This window comes from Mus pahari, chromosome 4, assembly GCF_900095145.1.
Source record: "Mus pahari chromosome 4, PAHARI_EIJ_v1.1, whole genome shotgun sequence".
Lineage (NCBI taxonomy): Eukaryota > Metazoa > Chordata > Mammalia > Rodentia > Muridae > Mus > Mus pahari.
In genome coordinates, this window is record NC_034593.1 from 89,011,741 (window position 1) to 89,018,890 (window position 7,150).

At 42.2% G+C, this 7,150-nt stretch overlaps 1 pseudogene; it reads right to left on the bottom strand.

Annotated features, from left to right (window-relative positions):
* Positions 1 to 6,394: 6,394 nt before the first annotated feature.
* On the bottom strand, positions 6,395 to 6,535 carry LOC115063951 (annotated as a pseudogene).
* Between the last annotated feature and the right edge of the window lie 615 nt (positions 6,536 to 7,150).

The window sequence follows — 7,150 nt, forward strand, 5'->3', positions numbered from 1 at the left end:
GTAGGTGCAACAACAATATGAACTAACCAGTACCCCCTGGGCTTGTGTCTCTAGCTGCATATGTAGCAGAAGATGGCCTAATCGGCCATCATTGGGAATAGAGGCCCCTTGGTCTTGCAAACTTTATATGACCCATCACAAGGGAAGGCCTGGGCCAAGTAGTGGGAGTGGGTGGGTAGGGGAGGAGGGGCGGAGGGGGTATAGGGAACCTTCGGGATAGCATTTGAAATGTAAATAAAGAAAATAATAATAATAATAATAATAATAATAATAATAATAAAATAATTTAAAAAAATAAAGTTGAGATTCCATGAAGCATCTTAAAAGAAAAAGAAAAAAAAAAAAGATAGTCTTTGTCAGGGATTGGTTCTAATGCTTTGAGTTAATCCCAAATCAGGGATTTCCACGTCCAAATGCTGAAGGTCCTTGTCCACAATTGGATTTTGATCGACCAAAAAGAGCCAACAGCCAATGGCTGGGCAAGTAGACTGAAGCAGGACTTTTAGATTTGTGTGGGCGAGGAACTGGGAGAAGAGAGATTGCCATGACAGGGAAGAAGAAAGACCAGACCTAAAGGCCCACCAACATGTGAGAATCAGGGAAAGTGGTCACACAGCCACTTCCCCAATTGTGTTTGGGGTAGCAGAGATGAAATAGAGATTTTAAAATATGTTAATTCAGGAGTACCTGAGGGAAGTGTTTGCTAGCAGCAGGAAGGATTAGAAACGCCCAGTCATTAAGCTAGTCACAGCATTTCAAAATTAACTGATGTGTGTGTGTGTGTGTGTGTGTGTGTGTGTGAGAGAGAGAGAGAGAGAGATGTGTGTGTGTGTGTGTGTGTGTGTGTGTGTGTGTGTGTGTGTGCTTCAATTGCAAATCCAAATAGCTCTTGGGTGGGTGTGATCGTGTGACCTGTCAGGAACACAGAGTGAGTTAACTATCACTCCAGGTTTGGGTGGAGGGAAGGTGGGGTAACACTGGTCAAGGATGCAATTTAGGTAGGCATAAAGAAAGTGTTCAAGATATGAGTTGCACTTCACAAAGACTGTACTTACAATCAGCGTACTGCAAATTGATATCTCTAAGCAAGTCTCAAGTGGTCATTCTACAAATATACAAACTAAGTGTGTGAGGAAACCCCATACATCATGGCTTGAGGTAGCCATTCCACAGTGTTCCCATACCAAGACATCATGCATATGACTCTTAAAATTTATATACAAGTGTAAAGGACTTAAAGTGCTCAAAAGTACTTTGGAAAAACAAAACAAAATTGAAGAACTCACATTGCTTGACTTCATAACATAAAATAAGGAGGCTGTATGGTACTGGCATGAGAAAAGCAAAGAGACACACAGAACAGAAGACAGGCCAGGGAGAATCCCAGACATGTGATGTGCTGGTTTGGGCAAAGAGGCAAAGAGAATTAAGTAGAGAAAGAACAGCCTTTCCATCAATGATATGTTAACAATTTACATTCATTTAAAAGATGTACTTCGATCCATAGGTGCAGCATGTGCTAAAAATTACCTCAAAATGGAGTATACATTGAAATGCAAAACCTAAAACTATAAACCTTGAAGGTGTTGTTTGCTGGACCACTTGACACAAACTACAGCGTCTGTGGCATGGAAACCCTAGCAAGTGGCTGAAAAATGAAGTTGTCCCTGTTTGTTACTGATAACACACCAATAAAATTAAGATCTGATAGGACATCATTTGATACACAGTCTATATACAAATTTCTTTCATTACCCTGCTAATATCCTTTTCTTGCTATTTATTTCAATACAGAAATAAGTCCAGGGATATGCATTGCACTCAGTTTTTGTATATTTTTATTTCCTATAATCTAGAACAGACCCCACCCACCCAAAGTTTTCATTTATGACCTTAATATTTTTCAAAAGCCCATGCTAGTAGTATTGGAGGATACCGACAATATGGACCTAATTAATCTCTCATCCTTGGAGGCAGGTTAAATATTTTGTCCATGCTACATGAGGGGTGGTGTACATCCCCCATCGCATCATAGCTCACATCCCCAGAGTCTGCCTGCCCCTCTGGCAATGCTGCTGATTTTCACTTTATAAAGCGTCTGTTCTCTTCATTGTGAAGAAGCTTTCCCTCTGTGGTTGCTCATCTCAGCCTGCGAGTTCCGTCCTCTCCAGGCAGCTTACCATTGATGTACTTTATTTGAACCAGTGATTGCACTGGTGTTGAAAAAAATGTTAAATTTGTAATTTTTCACATTCACTTTACATACAATACCTGGCAATCTTCTATAAAGAGGGGTTTGCCTACTCCTGGTTCCTTTTATGGTAAGAATATGAGTGCACAGATCTTAGAAATAAGCATACTTTACCTTAATGCATTACTACATGTAGTGCAATTATATTTAATTAATGTGTTACATGTTATTTTGGGGGATTCTCAGACTTTCTAAAATGTGACCAGAGGAGCCCTGAACACATAGTCCAGACATAGAAATTGCACATATGAACTCACAGACACTATAGCAACATGCACAAGACCCACACAGAGTCAGCTGGACAAAATCCATTCATGGAGAAGATAAAGTGGGCATGAAGTCCTATACCTAACCAAGAAACTATTTGCAACTGATACCTGCTGGAAGAGAGAAAAGTCATGTTCTTCAATGGAGTGACACTGTCCACCACACTCTAGAGCCAGTCTCAGGCTCAGGAGTAGTCATCAATACAAAATGGACTCTGTTTGTGTGTCTCTGTGTGTCTGTGTGTGTATGTGTTTGGTATTTTTTGTCTTTTGGATTTTTGTTGCTTTGTTATTTCAGTGTTTTGTTTAGGAGGGAGGGAGGAAGAACACCTCCTGGGGTATGCAGTGCTCCTGACAGGGTGCACCATACTCTCCTCCCCTTTCAGGTTTTCTCATTATTTCCCACTCCACAATTATGTTCCTCTTGTTAAGCATGATTGTCTGACCAAGCCAGCTCAGTCAGTCAACTGGTTCTCCAGGGCAGGAGCAAAGATTAGAAAGAAAAAGACAATTAGACAATACTGTAGCATGACCCTAGCCAGTTCTGAGGCAGATGTGGGTTTATTTTTCCCAGTCTGCTTTTATACAATTTTAATTACATGCAAGTAATAATGTCAGTTCTAGGTTAAGGAACAAGCAAGAAAATAAACACAAATAGTCAAGGAACGAGCAAGGCAATAAACAAAGTCCTGAATCACTGTTTCTAGGGGCTTCTCAGGATGACCAAGATATCTGAGCCTACTTCCCTGTCTTAGTTCAAAGTCAAACTCTTGCCTGAAGCTTACTTCTTTGTTCTAGCCCCAAATCAGATTCCTGCCTGAGCTTACTTCCCTGTCCTGGCCCGTTATCAGATTCCTGCCTGAAGCCTACTTTCTTGTCCTGGCCTAATGTCAAACTCCTGCCATGCGGCACCCCAGGCTCTCCATACATCTCCCCGTTTTTGTTTCATAAACAGGACTGTGTCTGTCTTAGGTTGTTCTGACAAGAATGCCTTCCTTATTCATTGTGATACATATGCATTATCAAAAGCAATGCACTTCTGTCTTAGGTTGGTAAGTGTCTGTGTAGAATCTTACGCATCCTTGCCTGACAGTCTATTAAATTAATAACTTTGTCTGGGGGGTCCATTTTTAGTTTCAAGCCATGTATTTTGGCTGCCAACATGTTGATGTTGTTAAAGGCAAGTTTTTTCACAATGGACAGGAATAAAAGTATTCCCAGGACAAGAAGGGCTAACATGATCAAGAGATATATGCCATTCTTGAAGCTTGACTAAGATACTGACATCAGGCAATGAATAATTTTATCAGCATTATCTGCAGTATTAAAGCTCATCGGAGAAGCATTCTTTAAATTCATAATCTCGATATACAAAGTTAAAACATTCAGAGAGGTGTCAGAATTATGCCAAATACCCTGCAAGTGTCTTTGAACGTTCTCCCAGTTATAGTGACTGTCATTTTAAATTTTAGAAGTAGCACAAATCCATGGGTATTTAATGTGACATCAAGATGGCTTCTTACTCTTAAACTCTGAGCCTCCTCTCTAATAATTTGAATAGTATCATAAAGATAATCAATCTGTTGTTCCAAACGCCCACCTAAATCCTCTTGAATACTCAGAACATTAGTAACATTTTTTTTTTTTGCTAAATGATTAACAAAAATAGCTGTCTTTAGCTTCTTGTGTCAAAACAATTGCAGAAGTAATGGTGTTAAATATTAACAAAATTAAAGCTGTTATACCATCAAAAATCAAGCCCACTACCCTCTTGTTTCTTCTTAAAGCCTCACTCATTTCTTCCAATATTTGCAAGGTTTTTTTCAGAATACCAAGGTCATGTAATATTCACAGGCAATAATACAAAAGCTGGTTGATAGGCCACCATAACAAAACATGTCAAGTGTCAAAACACTAACACAATTAGAAAGTATACAATCAATACAACTTACATTAAATCCCATAGAAGAAACAAAAGTAATTGTAACATGATCAATTAATAAAAGATTAGGAGCCTTAACACATGCACTAACATTTGTTTGAAATCCAGATCCTGTCCCAATTTGATCTCTTGCTAATGTAACTTCATACAAGGCAGCTGCCAATTTTCAAATATATCTCTGAAAATGTCCAGAACCAGCCTTCTAAATGAAGACTATCATTTCCAGTATTGGATTGATTTCTATACCAGTCCATAATTGAGTCAGAATAACTGGTCACATTAAAGGAAAGAGAAGAGTCATTATAACTAACTAAACACATCTTTTTCTTTAATCCTATTATAGTTGTTTTTAGTTTGTTCTTTATACATTTCACATCATGCACCCCAATCCCACTCAGCTCCCCCTCCCCTCATGTCTGCCTTCAACTCTTGTGACCTCTCCCAACCTTTCCCAACAGAGGGAGAAGAAATCTTACTATGGAAGCTGTAGAATGCCACAGTACACCCTTTGGGCCACACTTCTTTGCTTATAAATAGTCATTGCAATAATTTATTGGTCTGATACAAGATCTCTGGCTTCTACAAATAATCTATCAATACTGGAACCTCGTTGGATAGCCTCTCCTATAACCTGTTGTTGACCTGTGCAGGACCAGTCCTTTCATGCATTCCAGCAGTTCATCAGTTGCCGATATTGAGGTGGGCCAACTCAAAGGTCTGAAAGGTATATGAGCTGGCCAGTCTGCCAGCTCTCCTGCACCCAAACCACTGGGGTGAGCTCTCTTGCCCTGCTCTAGCTGCTCTATCCATGCCACCTCTCTGATCTCATGCCCTTGTACCTGGCTTACCCACACCCCCGCTACCACCAGGGTGAGGTCTCTGGTGCTGCCCAGGCAAGGTGTAGGGTTTGCTCTCCCTAATGCTGCAGTAGGTGAGGGGCAGGGTCAGCTTTCCTGCTTTAAGGACCTTGGGGCTAACTCTCATGCTACCATAGGTGGCAAGGGGTGAAGAGGGAGAAGGGCATCTCTCCCTTGCCCATGTCACCACATGGCAGACAAGTGGCAAGGCCAGCTCTCCCATGATCACACTCTCAGGGCCAACTCTACTGATATGTCCTGGTGAGATGGAGGGGGGGTAGGGGTGGGAGGGGGGCTTGCTCATTTGAATGCTGCAGCTGGTGAGGAGCAGGAACAGCTCTGGTGCTTTCATGACCCCAGGGCCAGGTCACTGCCTGCCACAGGCAGTGAAGGGTAAAGAGGAAGGATATCTCTCCCTTATCCAGACAAGTGACTGGGCTGGTTCTTTCACACTCATGCCCTCAGGGCCCCCTCACTGGCAACTCCTACAAACAGGGAAAACCAGCTCTACTGCACTTCCAAAACTATGCAGGGTCTGCTCTCCTGAGTACTATAGCTGGTAGATATGAGCAGCTCTCCTGCTCTCATACCCTAGGGCCAGCCAACTCTCCCACAATGCCCAGGCAAAGGGTGGGACCAGTCTGCACAGCCCTCAGGCATAAACATGTCCCCAGGTGGTAACCCAGATCAGGATAGCTGCCTATCCTTTGGTGGCAAGAGATCCCTGCTTCTGTAGGACCGTGTATCCAGATGTGGCACCAAGTGTCAGCACAGGACCCCACCATGATCCCAGGTGGTGGCACAGGCTACTCACACTGTTTCTCACTACCCTTCTGTCTCCGGTTCTGCCTCTCTTCATTGTGCCCAAATCCTTCTGTTTCTCTTTCTCTTCCATTTCTCCACATCTTCCTTGCACCTCTTAGTGGTGTGGGGTTCTCTCAGTGTCTGGAGTTGTCTCTTAGGAGTAATCTCAGGAGAGCTGTGTCACACCCATGCATATGACAGTCAGGCACAGTTGGCCCCCTCAGGCCTGCCTGGCACCGGACTGATGGTCATCTCAGGCTCACTCTTTTCAGGGAATGTTAGGCTAGTAATCATTCAGAGGTTCACAGGTCAGAATACTGAGCACAGACATAAACTCTCTCTTCTCTGTCATGTCAACTACTGTACACAATGCAGCAGCCACCTCTAGGGAACCCACTTTACTCTTGAAGACAAATAGAATGCCAGTACTCCTGGTGCCTATTCCAACAGCATGCCTACTAAGTTCTCGATTGTATGATAGACCATGTAGTTCTTAGACACAGTGATACTTGGATTGTGCTTGAATTGATTTTAACTCTTCTCAACTGCATGATTGTGTTCCCAACATGCTATCTGTGAGTGTTCTCATTCTTGGTAACAGTCAGGGTTTGCTTCTTTGCCTTTTGAATTTAGTTCAATGTTTAACTGTAATACATTTATTAATCTATTAAGTGTGTGTGTACCATGATGCACCCTTGGAGGGTCTGGGGACAATCTACAGGAATCAGTTCTCTCCTTCTTTCATGTGGATGCCAGGGATCAAACTCAGGTCACTAGATTGGCAGCACATGCCTTAAGCAAGTGAACGATCCCACTGACCCTTTGTTCAGTTTTGAATTTTGAAGTACTTATGATCCACTCTGCAGCAGAAGATATATGGAAGGCACATCTCTTCCACATCAGAGCTGTTTGTTGCCCTCTCCCATCCCTTTGAGTAAATATTTTCATTTCTGATTTATCTTTTACTTTTCACAGAAAATGAGAGAATGTATGCACAGGGTTCTACCTCTCTCTTCCACCACAAAGGTGA